The sequence below is a fragment of the Marmota marmota genome, unplaced genomic scaffold, assembly GCF_001458135.2.
Source record: "Marmota marmota marmota unplaced genomic scaffold, marMar, whole genome shotgun sequence".
In the NCBI taxonomy this organism is placed as follows: Eukaryota; Metazoa; Chordata; class Mammalia; order Rodentia; family Sciuridae; genus Marmota; species Marmota marmota.
In genome coordinates, this window is record NW_026000241.1 from 14,443,892 (window position 1) to 14,458,172 (window position 14,281).

The window sequence follows — 14,281 nt, forward strand, 5'->3', positions numbered from 1 at the left end:
TCAGATAGGCACGTAGGACACAGATCAATGTAGATTAAGCCTGTGAGATGTATGTATGTTGTGCTTTTTTTTTTTTTTTTCAGTGCTGGGGATTAAACCCAGTGCTTTGCACTTACTAGGCTTGTGCTATACCTCTGAGGCAGGGTCTTTGAAGTTTCTGAGGGTCTCGCTCAATTGCTGAGGCCAACCTTAAACTTACAATCCTCCTGCCTCACCCTCCTAAGTCTCCAGTATTACAGGTATGCACTACCACACCTGTTACAGTTTTCTAATCTGGACATTAAACCTTGCTTCCGTTTTATCGTTGGTGTTATTTTTCTTTGCAAAATATGTTGCAAATCATAATGTCTTTCTTTGTAAATATTTTATAGTATCTAAAACTTTTGTTTAACTTCTTTAATTTCCTGATATCCTTTTACTGCAAGTCAGTTGAGGACTTTGTGGACTAGGACAGACATTTTCTGAAATGATTATATTTCTAGATGTAGGAAGACAAAAATCCTCTTTTAAGTATTCAGTGTATGAGATATATTTCTCTGGCTTGGGATTTTAAACAATTTAGATGTAGTTTCTCTTTATTCTTTGTGGAACTTGTTGATTATAAGATCACTGTTTTCAGTTCAGCCAGCTCTTGTTTTCTATGGTAGTAGAGACTTCTTGTGGTTGCAAAGGGCTCTTTAGCTTTTTGGATTTAGCTTGGATTTTTGCTTACCTAGACAACCATTCAAATTAGTGGGCATGCTCTGGGGATTTACTAACTTGAAAATAGAGAAAGAGTCCCAGATGGTGAGTCTAAGGAGTAACCAGGGGCAACCTAGATTTAAACTTTTTCCACATATATGCTTTTAAACAAATAAATTGAGCACAGATGGTTAAAAGTTGGCACCATGTGAGACCAGCTGCAATTAATTTGGGAAAGACATTTAAAAGAAATATTTATGTAAGATTTTTATTAAGAATTATCAGCATGTAGCATTTCACTGTTGAATAATAAAACAAAACTGTGTTCTCTTCTCCAAAGAAAAATCACAAAAGCTGCCGAATGCAAAAAGCAAAACCACAAAACTGCAGGAAGGAGGAAGAGTTTCTGTAAAGTTCTAGAGAGGAGAGCAATCAGGGCTGCTCAGGGTGAACTGAGTATGTCACTGAAGGGCAGAATTTGAAGAGAAGGATAATGAAAGAGGCCTGGAGAAGTGAGCTGAGAACAAATGATGACATTCCTGGAGAGTTTAGCCTGAGCAAAAGTGGTTTGTTATCTAACATGTCTGAATTCTGGCCACTATGGCCCCAGCATCAGTGCAAAGGTTGGATCTGAGTGCATTGGGTTTGGGGTAAATAAATGGATCAATCATTATTGTACTTGTTAGGTGCAGGACAGGCTGAATAAGCTGTCTGCAGGGCATGCCAAACAAAGTTAGCTGCAGGGTGACCTGGCCACTCAAACCCTCTGTCTGGTTCTTTATCACCTGTTTGCTTCAAGCCCAAACGCCCAAGCCCCCGCTCAAGGCTGAACACTCAACCCCCTGCTCAAGGCTGAGCACTTAACCTCCTTGTGTGCCAACAAGGCAGCTTGCAGACCCAGAGACCCTATTAGATTTGGGCTATAAAAACTCCCTCCTGCCAGACCCCTCTCTCTCTTCTCTCTTGCTCTCTCTGTCTCCTTTGTGTGCGTGCTCCCCCCCCATATCTCTCTCTCTCTCTCTCTCTCTCTCTCTCTCTCTCTCTCTCTCTCTTCTGTTGCACTTCTGCAATAAAAATCTCTTGGTTGCTCTGAGTGTTGTGGTCACTTTCCTTTCATTGGTGCCAAAACCCGGGAGAGGGTTAAAACCCACTTTTGGGTCCCTCTTCCTTCGGAAGTGCCACTCACCGGATGACCTGAACCCATTTTCTCGATCACCAGAACTACATCCACCACCGGCCTTCGATTGGTGAGTTTCCCCTTCCTGGAGTCCTAAACCCAATGGTGGTGTCGGGAGGTTTGCCATTGGTTGTCCGGCAAACCTCTTTGCCCACCTGCGGGGAGGAAAACACCCCACCATAGCCTTCAAGGCCACAGTGGTCCTCAGAGACTCTTTCCTAGGGCAGAATAGACTCCTGGGTTCAAACTTATTCCCTCCCCTTCCCAGCTGGTAGTTTACCAGCATAGGCTTTGTAGGTCTCCCTCAAAGGACTGTGTAACCTCCAGGGACACATAACAGAGAACTGAACATCACACCCCACCCAGACCTTCACGGTCTCGGTGGCTCTCCTAAAGTCCTAGTCCTCACACCTTCAAGACTCGGCCGCCAGAGAGATGCTTACCCTCCCCTTCCTCTCTCTTCCCCTGTCTCTCTCTTTCCCCTCTTTCCGGCCCTGGGAGTCTCCGGCCTCTCCAGGAGGGGTCCCTAAAAGCCTTGGCCAAGGTCTCCCATGGCTCCGGCTCCACCTTCTACTGTCAGGATTCAGTGACGACCAATCTCTGCAGCTCGAACCTGCCACTAAGGCACTCCTGATTTTTGGCTCTAGCGGGGATGCCCCTTTTGCCAATAAATCAGTTTCCTCCTCCTCTCTTATACTATCTTTGAGTCTCCTTCCCTCTCCCTTATACTACGTTTGCGTCCTCTTCCCTCCTCCTTATACTACTTTTGCGACATGGGTAATATGTCCTCTCTGTGGTTCGACTCTCCCCTACAATGCCTCTTGGATAACCTCAAAACCCTCTCCTTGACACCAGACATCAAACCCCAAAAATTGATCAAATATAGCACCCAGGCCTGGCCCACTTATCCCTTAAACAACCAAAACAGATGGCCCCCTTTTGGGTCCCTGGATCCCTCCATTCTAAGTGGTCTCTACAATTACCGTGAGCATTCAAAAAAAATGGGAGTGATTGCTTATGTCCAAGCTTTCTTCTTGCTTGTGCTCTCTGCACCTCTTGCAAACCTCTGCAAATTTTTCTAGCTTGCAAACCAACACCCACAACCACTGATCCCCAACTTTCTCCTCCTCCGGACTCATCCACTACTTTTGATCCTGCTGATGAACCTCCACCCTATAACCTGGCTCCAATAGATCCTCACCTTAGCCTTCGGCCCCAGCCCCTCCACCGTCTCCCCCACCTCAACAACCTGCTTTCTCCCCTCCAATTACTAGATCAAAAACCTACATGACTTCCCTTCCACAGACTGTTGCCCCATTGCATGAGGTAGCAGGTACTGAAGGTATCCCTCCACCCATTCACTCCTCTCTTCTCCTGTCAGTGCCTACACCCAGTCCCACCAGGTCCTCTTACCAGCTAACCCAAAGCTCAAACCAGCTGAGGAGAGCCCTCAGACCCCTATCCAAGATCTAATGAAAATAGCCTTTAAAGTTGCTTTGTCATCACTGAAAACAGGTTACTAAGGATTAAAGTCCCTTACAGGCTTTTTGGGATACTCACTCCCGTCTTCCCCTCTGCTCTACCTGTTCTGCTGCTCAAGTTTTCCTTGCTAGGGAAAATCCCAAACCCCTTTCCCATTATTCTTTTACATCTTCTTCCTCATTCTCAGATCCACTGGAGCTGCTCTCAGCGACCTTCCCGTCTTCCCCCTCCCTACCAGGCCCACAGAAAAGTCTTAATTGACCTTCTCCAGAAATCTTCACCATGGCTGATTTTAGGACTTTCAGCAAAAGAATCTCTACAAAAGAGTTTAGTGTAGATAAACTTCCTATTTTCATGTTGCCCTGTTTTACTTGGCCACTGTCTGGAAAAATCAGCACTCCAGATGCTGGACACCCCCTTACTAGTTTTTCACAAGATATGTGAACAAGGCCTCTGGCCTTGACCTGGGCTTCACAGAGATGGCTACATGGGAGTTACTAACTGGGCTCCATGGTAACAGCTGGCAGGGGGAGGAAAGAAAAGGGAATAAAAGCTCTCCCCCTCCCAGGTGTCCTTGAAGGGTTAACTTGCCCAGAACAGAAGGAAAAAAAAAAAAAAACTGCTTTTTGTGAACTTCTGCAGACTGTGAACTTCTGAGCCCCTCCCCTTACATGTTGGGTGCAAATTTCTGAACTACCTGAGCTTGGGGTTCAGGGATTAATTGATTACAGCAGAAGCTGTGTCCTCTGAATCTGGCTGCAACCAAATAAGACTGTTTCCCTGTCTTTGGTGCTATCTTAGGTGCCTTGCCTTGTCCGTCCCTACAACAGCATAATTCTATACACTTAAACATTGTTTATGTTTTCATGAAATGGTAAACAGATGTGATTAATTGTGTACTTCAAATAACAAAATATCTCTTATCAAAATGGAATAACTTGCCTAAATTCAGAAATTTACAAGGATTGTTTCGAAGTGTAAATAAAGAAAGAGTTAAAAGATGGGAAAGAGAAATTAGAAGGTTCTAAGTATGGATTTAATAGAAGGAAAAGGTGTTTCTGGATAAGAGAGTCTATGTGATTAAGTAAATAAGAGGGTTTAAGCAAGTGATAAAGAAGGTCTGCGTATGTTGACTATTTAGGTTAAGTAAGTGATAAAGAAGGTCTGTATATGTCGGTTATATATGTAAGTTTTTTGAACAAGTAATCTTGAAGGAATTAAGGATTATACAACTATGGTTAAACAACAACTGTTATTTTGCAATATTGTAATATGTTATTTCTTTAAGAGCTAAACTTGATTAATATAAAAACATCAATGTAATTGTGGTACTATTACTTTTCTTTATATATTAAATGTGTTCATATTTTCCAGGTATATAAGTCATTAAGATAGAAGCTTAAAAAAAATTATATCAAGCTGATGTTCTCCAAAAGGTTGCATGGTAATTTTAGGCTTATAAAAATAACATATTGGAGATTTATTTATATCATTTAATTTTCTGTAACTGGACCTGTTATTAATAAGATTAATATAAAGTTCTATACACTGGGTACAATTTAAATGTAATATCATATTGTGTTAATATTCATTTGACATCAAGCAACAATATATGTAAACTTTATAAAATAATATTTAAAAAACAAAGATCAGCTTCAATACTAGAACACTTTACCTAAGATTTATAAAGAGCCCTGGCTTACATGAGATAAGGCTATTCCTCCCATCTTACTACATGTCAGAATGACTCCAAAGTAGGCCAGACTTCAGCTAAAGCCCAGTACTCTTAATTTAAGGTGAAACTGACTTTGCTGGATGTTTAAGATCAAGACTTAAACTTAAATTAAAATGGCCAAGAAAACCAATATTTGGCTCTGGCCCTCTGAGTCAGTCTGAATCCAGGGAACAGGGAACTTCTCTAAAGCGCTTTGCAACTCTGGGCCACATAACCTCCTGATCAGGGAGATTATTGAGACCACTGGAGAATGAAAAGCCAATCAGTGCACTTGCTGTGAATACGAGGTTCATTGGAGACAGGAGACATCCCTGATGCTTCCAAGGGAAGCCACATGGTCAAGCAAGACCTGGACCCATCCTAGCGCAAAAGCACTAGCAGAACTGAGAAGCTGCTCTCAAGTTCCCCCATGAGCGACCCCTATGGGAACTCGGCTGACTCTTAACAATAGATAGAAATAAAATCAATTTTGACCAACTTGATCTTAGACACCTACCAAAACCAGTTAAGCCAAAACACAGTCATTTCTGGGAGTAATGAAAGACAAGAACAGCTAGAAAAGAGGAGACAGCAACTAAGCCAACAGGCTCCATGGGGAATGTTCAGTCAACTATGGCCTTGGCTCCTCCCCCTCACAGGACCTCTATTAGTCCTTTTTATGTTTCTCCTAATAGGACCATGTATGTTAAATTGCCTACAGAAGTTCCTGCAAGATCAGATACACAAATTCACCAAGTCAGTCAATCAACTACCAGCCCCTGATGCCCAAGACAGAGACCTACAACTCATGACCAACTCCTCTAGCTCCAGAGACTCTGCCCCCACCTAAAACCCTCTCTAACCCCTTTTCCAGATTTTACAACCCCTCTTTCACCTCCTAGGAATGAGAACTACTCTCCAGCAGGTCCACTCTGCTTGTTCAGTCTGCTCTACAGTATCCCCACAAGGAAGCATCAAACCTAAACTCCCCACACATCAGTTGAGGAGCCACCAGCCAGACAAAGACTGATAGATCAAATTCGCTCACATGCCTAGGCACAAAAAGCTTCGCTACCTACTTACTTTGGTTGATACTTTTTCAGGTTGGATAGATGCCTTCCCTACATCCAGGGAAATTGCTGACACCATTGCCTCCATCCTCATTGAGCAGATCATTCCCAGGTTCAGACTTCCCACCTCCACCCAGTCAGACAACGGTCCAGCCCTCACTTCTCAGGGAACATCAGACCAATGCCTTCCTGCACCATTCATTGCCTCAATCCCAGCACAACCACACACTGAATTGGACCCTCTTCAACTGGGTGACTCAGTCTTACTTCAGGAACTGCATTCTCAATCGTTGGAACCTCAATGGTCAGGACCCCATACAGTCATACTTACTACCCCAATAGTGACCAAGCTTTTAGACACTCTCCCTGGTACCATGTCTCCTGCCTTAAAAAGGCACCTGTTCCAAATGTCCAGTCCTGGACTTCCACCACGCCCACCAAACTCAAAATTTCTCACCAACCCTCTTCTTCTTTTACTAATCATTATTCTCTCTCAAGTTTTTATCCCAACCACAGATGGCACTTTAACATCCAAGCAACATGGCACCAGGATGACACCACCCATTCTCAGTTCATGAGTCAAGGTCCTTCCACTGGCTGCAATCGGGCTGTCACCCTTAACATTACTGGATTCAACCAAGCCATCTCCAATACTTCCTAGAGTCCCTGCTACAGGACCAGTGGCTGATACCAAGAATCTCCTCCATCCAGGACGGGTTTGATGCCATCTACGACTTGTGGCTTCAAGGAACTTTTATGGACTTTACCCCTACCAAAGTAGTTATCTATAGCCACTGAGTGTTATTTTTGGCTGCCCTGGTGTTCTCAGACCTGTCCTCCGAACATTCCTCCACTTCCCCTTCTAGGCCCAACGCCGCCCACCATTAAGCAGGAAGTAGCCAGAGGACTTTACGCCGTCCCCCATGTCACTTAGAAAAACAAAAAGGTAGGAATGTTAGGTGCAGGACAGGCTGAGTAAGCTGTCTGCCGGGCATACCAAACAAAGTTAGGCACAGGATGACCTGGGCACTCAAACCCTCTGTCTGGTTCTTTATCACCTGTTTGCTTCAAGCCCAAATGCCCAAGCCCCTGCTCAAGGCTGAACACTCAACCCCCTGCTCAAGGCAGAGCACTTAACCCCCTTGTGTACCAACAAGGCAGCTTGCAGACCCAGAGACCCCATTAGATTTGGGCTATAAAAATTCCCTCCTGCCGGGACCCTCTCTCTCTTCTCTCTTGCTCTCTCTGTCTCCTTTGTGCGTGTGCTCTCCCCCCCCCACCCCCCTCCTTTTCTTTCTCTCTCTTCTCCTCTATTGCACTGCTGCAATAAAGATCTCTTGGTTGCTCTGAGTGTTGTGGTCACTTTTCTTTCAGTACTATTACATGATTCAGAAGCTGTAGGCCCTACATGTTTGCAATCAGTACATTACTCATCTGCTCTTCATAATGATTATCTCCAGGAGCCCAAATTAGACCAGCAGGCAAGGGGAGCGGGGGGGGGGGGGGGGACATGCACAGCCCAAGGACTCCTAGTGTAGTGGCACCCCTCCTCACAGAAAATCTTAACTAAGCTTCTCCAGATATCTTCACCTTGGTTGATTTTAGAACTATTAGCCAAAGAGTCTCTATAAAAGAGTTCAATGTAGGTAAACTTCCTACTTTCCTGCTGCTCTATTTTATTCGGCCACTGGCCTGGAAGAAATCAGCACTCCATGTGCTAAATGCCTCTTTACTAGTTTTTCACACACATTTATCCAGTATAGTAGTTTGTAGAAGCAAATGCAAAATGTGATAATAAAAAGACAAATCCTTTAACAAGGCCTCTGGCCTTGAGTTGGGGCTTCAGAGAGATGTCTACATTTCTAAGATAAGAAAAGTTACCAGTTGGGCTCCATGGTAGAAGAAAGAAAGGGGAGAAGAAGCTCTCCCCTTCTCAGGTATTATCCTTGAAGGGTTAACTTGCCCAAAACAGTGAAAGAAAAAGCTGCTTTTATATGAACTTCTGCAAACTGTGAACTTGTAAGCCCCTCCCCTTACATTCTGGGTATAAAGTTCTGAAACTACCTGAACTTGGGGTCCAGGGAAGTAATTAATTACAGCAAAAGCTGTGCCCTCTGAACCTGGCTGCAGCCAAATAAAACGGTTTCCCTCTATCTTTAGTGTCCTGCCTCGTCTGTCCCTACAACACTGGAAGCCCACACTGACCTGATGTGCTCTCCCCAAGGAGAGCTCCCAAGTGTGTGGGTCCATACGGGTGCAGTCAGAGTTTTTCAGATCTCAACAATCTCTGCCTTTACCTCTGCAGTCTGACCTCCAAGATAATGCAATTTTTTTAGAGACCTTTTCCTATTAGGAAGTCACAGCCCAGGGAGAAGTGAAACAAGCTCCAGCAGAGATCCATCCCTGGAAGGGCGATGCACAGAATAAGATGCCGCCCCAGATCCTGCTACCAACAAAAGCCACTGGGGAACCCTGAGAGGCTGCCTCCTTTTTTAATTTTTCCATAAAGCCACTAATTTTTGTCAGATCATTTGGGAGAATTTATGGTTGGTCTTTGACAGATTCCTTGAAGAAAAAGAAACTTAAAGGCCACACAAACAAATCCCCTATTTTGCAAATAAAGTGAAACTTTCAAACGACTGCTCATTTTATTTTAAAATATGCAACAAAATATGACAATAAATGACAAAATATGCAACCTTTGTAAATATAGCACTACCACTGCCCAGAAGTGAATGTGGTTGTGACTCACTTTGCTTGTTTTAGTGTCTTGCCTGATTAAAGAATGTTTTTTAAAAATGGAACAAATGGATAAAGTAATCCTAATTTTGTGTTTCTGTATTAAAAAAAAACTGGATAGCAAGGTGATTTTAATATTTCTGAAACCGATCGCCCAAGACCCTACATCCCTCATTTTGTTTATTTTTTATGTGGTGTTGAGGATCAAACCCAGTGCCTCATGTATGCTAGGCAAGTGCTCTACCATTGAGCTATAGCTCCAGCCCCAGAATTGAAAATAATTTATATGTTGCCATTAACTAAACTAAATGTGTAATAAAGAATTAATCTTACCAAAGAGAAGTCTGACCTTTGCCCTGGGCTTCTGCAGGGTGCTCTTTAAGCTCCTGGAGAGTCTTGCCAAATTATGAGTGTCTTTGTTAATTAGACACACCAGGTAGTCTAATGATAACTAAAGGGAGCAGAAGACTGAAGATCATCCATGTGGGTGGACATCAATCACATCTACATGACCCGGCACCAATAAGAACTTTGGGTGCTGTTTTAGTCTGCTTTTTGCTGCTGTGATTAAAAGACCCAACCAGCACAATTTTAGGGGAGGAAAAATTTACTTAGGGGCTCACAGTTTCAGAGGTTTTAGTCCATAAAAGGCTGGCTCCATTCCTTAAGGCTTAAGGTGGGGCAGAAAAGTGTGGCAGAGGGAAACAGCTCACCTGATGATCAGAAAACAGAGAGAGAGACTCCAACTGCCAGATACAAATATATTCCTCAAAGCCCTCAGTGCCCACCTCCTCTATCCACACCTTTCAGTTAACACTCAATTAACCCCATCAGGGGATTAATTCACTGATTGGGTTAAGACTCTCACAACCCAATAATTTCTCCTCTGAACTCTCTTGCATTGTCTCACATGTAAGTTTTTGGGGGATACCTCATATCCAAACCATAACAAATGCCAAGGCTCAGGAGAGCTTCCTGCAACCCTGTAGAAACTGCCACATATTATTACCACGAGAATTTAGCACTGTCAGTGACTCTGCAAATTTGCGAATGATTCATGCATTTAGGATACACATAATGAACTAGACTCCATCTCCTGCCCGTGCCAGAAATAAGACAGAATGACATAAATAGAAAAAAAAAATGAGTTTAATTGCAGTTTGGCCAAAACTGGGAAGACAGCTACTATGTCTTCCCACTTCTCCAGAAAGGTTACAATTTTATAGGAAGAAAAGCCCGGAAATATACATTTGTAGATTCAACTAGTCTGTGCAAGCCAGAGATATAATTCTGGTTTTGATGGCACCCACCTAGGCCAGGGGACCAGATCTAGGTTTCCACTCTCAGCATGAGGATGCTGGAATGGAGATCATTATAATGATGTTAGTTACATGGTTTAAATTGGTATAACCAGGATTAAGAGTTCACTCTCTATAGTTTGACCACCATCACTTTCTCATATTAATGGAAAATGGAGAAATCATAGATGTTTCTATGATCAAGGGAATTTTGCTATAATTTTTTTTAGTTGTTGATAGACCTTTATTTTATTTATTTATTTTTATTTGGTGCTGAGAATCGAACCCAGTGTCTCACACATGCCAGGCAGGTATACTACCTCTGAGCCACAGAACCAGCCCGAATTTTGATATAATGTATAAATCCTATTTATTTATGGTGTATGAAGGAATGGCACTTCCTGCTGAAATCTCAAAGCCCTTTTCTTCTATATCAGTGATTTTTTTTTTCAAGATATAAGTACCCCTTCAACTCCCTGATCCTGAGATAGAGAAGATGGGGCCTGTCTGAGAAGTAGCAGAAAGAATTCAGGGCAACTATGTGGATACTGAGAAGTTATAAAGGGAAAGACCACCACAAAAGACAAAGCATATCAACATCGTCACCCCCCGGTTATTTTGCTGCAGCCAGACTGCGGCAGTCCTGTTTTCACCCCAAGACCCTACATCCCTCACATCACTGCATCCCAAACCCTCTTCATCAGAGCACCGAGGCCTCATGATCTCAACTCTACTTTCCTCCCCAGCATCATCCCTCTGCACGGGGCCTCCAGTTCTAAGGCTCTCAGGTTAAGGCCCTTTCCCAAGTCCTCCAGGGGATTACACACCCCTGTTGCACTCAGCTCTTCATGCCACCCACCCCTTCACACACACACACACACACACACACACACACACTCACCTGTCAGCTCCTATTTAACCCCCTGGCCTGCTGAAACCCCCTTAGGGAGCCCTCCCAGCGCCAGCCCCGCCCAGCAGGGGAGCACGTGATCCAAGGGCACCTTGGGAGGTCAGGTGGAGGGAGGTGGGGTCCTTGGGGCAAAGCTAGCGCAGTTGGAGTTGACCAGTGACCGTTGGGGGCTGGCTGGGGGATATTGGGGCAGGGCTTCAAGCCCTGAGGGAAGCCAGACGTGCTGGGTGGGCGGTGGAGCAGGACAATAGGGGCCAGAAGATGGGAGTCCAGGTGTAGGCTCATGGGGACACCCGCCCACTGGCGTCCTGCCCTGTGGTCTTCACCCTGTCTGGCGACCCAGGGTGGGGAGGAATCCGACTCGGAGCCCCCAACTGCCTGGGCTTCTGCAGATTCAGCCAGGTGGTGGCCAAGGCTCAGTCTGATGAGGGAGAGACCGGCCTCCCGGGCACAGCCCGCTGCCTCAGCCCCTCTGCAGGCGACAGGGCGAGGGCGCAACGCAGGCCCGGGGCCTACATGGAGTGTGTCTGATCGGGACTGCCAGGGGCTCAGCTTGTCCCCAAGTCCAAGTCGTAAGCTGCGTCTGCACAGGGCCATCAACGAACCTCTGTGTCCCCAGGAGAAGCTTGGGGATGCTGGACTGGACACAATTTCCCGTCACACTGGGGTTGTTTCCCGACCTGTTTGAACACAGGCTACAGTTTTAGAGGTTGTGAAGAACCTGTGCAGGGACACCCCTGGCTTCTGATACCTCTGATTTCTGGTAACACCGGAGAGAGCTGTGATCTAGGTGGCTTAGGTCTGGTCTCTGCTTTCAGGCCTTGATCACCTACCTAACCCATGTTAGGGAACTCCCTTTTATTTGATGGTTGGTCCCCTTTGGGTCTTCTCATTTTTCTGTGGGTGTATTTGCTCATCCCTTCCCATATCCACACTCTTGGGTTACTTCAAATCCTGTTACTGGGTTTGGGAAGGTGAGTTGCATTGATCAATGGAACAATAGCAAAAATGATGCAAAAAGAAACTGGAAAATTTCTTACTGCTCCTGGAAATCTGATTCCATAGGTGACATGGCCCAGCACCCCAAAAGACCCAGCTAAGAGACAGACCATTTGGGCACTCCCAGCTCCCGGCATGCTGCCATCTGATCCTAGGTCTTGAGCTAAAGTGCTGTTAATTTTGATAGCAAGAGATAACCTTACATGCCACTCAAAGCTTTAGATCCCATTTCTTGGTTCTCTCCCCATTCCATCCCCATTTCTCTGTCTTGACCTTTACTCTGCACACAAGCCTAGAGGAAGACCAGTAGGGTCTCTAAGGAAGTGTTGTCTAACATTTTTTTACACAGATCTCCTTTATCAAAATCACTTGGAGAATCTTTTAAATCCTGGAAATACTAGGAATCTTTGGGGGAGTGGTAGGAGAATCTTCAGTTTGGCTAGTCCCACTGTTCCCTAGGACACTTTTTAATAATTCTCCTTCTCCATCTGCAGTTGTGGCAGTGTCTTAACTTTCCCGGGTCCCTTAGCACCATCCAGACGTGAGCCTAAGAAGATCTCCTCATGGATTTTGGAGGATGTCATTAGTACAACGTGCCCCCAATGAGAATGGGGAGTTCGGCATCCCTGCCTCTTCCCCTCCTCCATCGGTGCTCTGCTTTAAGTCACTCCACAGTTGACTCACAGGACCAACCTTCTCTGGGGATGATCCGCAGGACTCAGGAACTTCTGAAGCCTGAAAATGGTGCTGAGGAACATTCAAGGTAAGGTCTTGAGAAATGGTCTTTTCACATTTTTATTTTGAATTCAAGAATCAACTAAGGGGAAATCGATTTTATAATTCTGTCTCTGTAGTCAGTGCTCCTGAGTTTACTCTTCTAAAAATTTTTTTTAATTAAAAAAAAAGCCCAGGATTTATACCTTAAAAGGAACACTGTCAACCTTTCACAACCCCATATGACCATCTCCTTCTTCCAGAAAATGATTTCCTAGGAGAGAACTTAGCCTACTGCTATCTTCCCTGTACCAGCACAGAGTGCCTCAGAATGCCTTGCTGGCTACCCAGCAAGTTCTCACCCCACGGCTATGTGCTTATGGCCAAATCAGTGAGGACCAAGCTACTTTGTTCTACCTAAATTCCTTCATGCCTCCTTTTTTTCTAGCAATGACTGGACCTTAAGATTTCATATTTGAAGGCTCTCTGGTCAAAAACAGTTGTGGAACCATCATCCAGAGACAGACATCCTTGTTATAAGTTTTATTAGACAATACAAATCTCAGAGAAGGGCCAACAGAGGAATTTGGGGATGTGAAATCTGAACTCTGAAAGTGGTACTATTGTTTCTTGAAAAGAAAGGAAGGACACATTCATTGTGTGCCTGCCATATGCTGCACCCTGTGATTGGTCATTTCACAAAGATGTCCTTTATCCTTACTATCAGGTATACATTACCATCCTTGTACATGTGAGAGCATAGATAGATTTGTTTCCTCATTTGAGATGATTGGCATTGAGTGCTAGTGGGATTAAGGTGATTTTTTTTATTGGTTGTTCAAAACATTACAAAGCTCTTGACATATCATATTTTATACATTTGATTCAAGTGGGTTATGAACTCCCATTTTTACCCCGTATACAGGGGTAAAAATCACATCGGTTACACATCCACGTTTTTACATATTGCCATACTAGTGACTGTTGTATTCTGCTATCTTTCCTATTCTCTACTATCCCCCCTCCCCTCCCATCTTCTCTCTCTACCCCATCTACTGTAATTCATTTCTGTCCCTTGTTTTGTTTTTTTTCCCTTTCCCCTCACATCCTCTTATATGTAATTTTGTATAACAATGAGGGTCTCCTTCCATTTCCATGCAATTTCCCTTCTCTCTCCCTTTCCCTCCCACCTCTCGTCCCCGTTTAATGTTAATCTTTTTCTCATGCTCTTCCTCCCTGCTCTGTTTTTAGTTGCTCTCCTTATATCAAAGAAGACATTTGGCATTTGTTTTTTAGGGATTGGCTAGCTTCACTTAGCATAATCTGCTCTAATGCCATCCATTTCCCTGCAAATTCCATGATTTTGTCATATTTTTTAGTGCTGAGTAATACTCCATTGTGTATAAATGCCACATTTTTTAATCCATTCATCTATTGAAGGGCATCTAAGTGGGTTCCACAGTCTAGCTATTGTGAATTGTGCTGCTATGAACATCG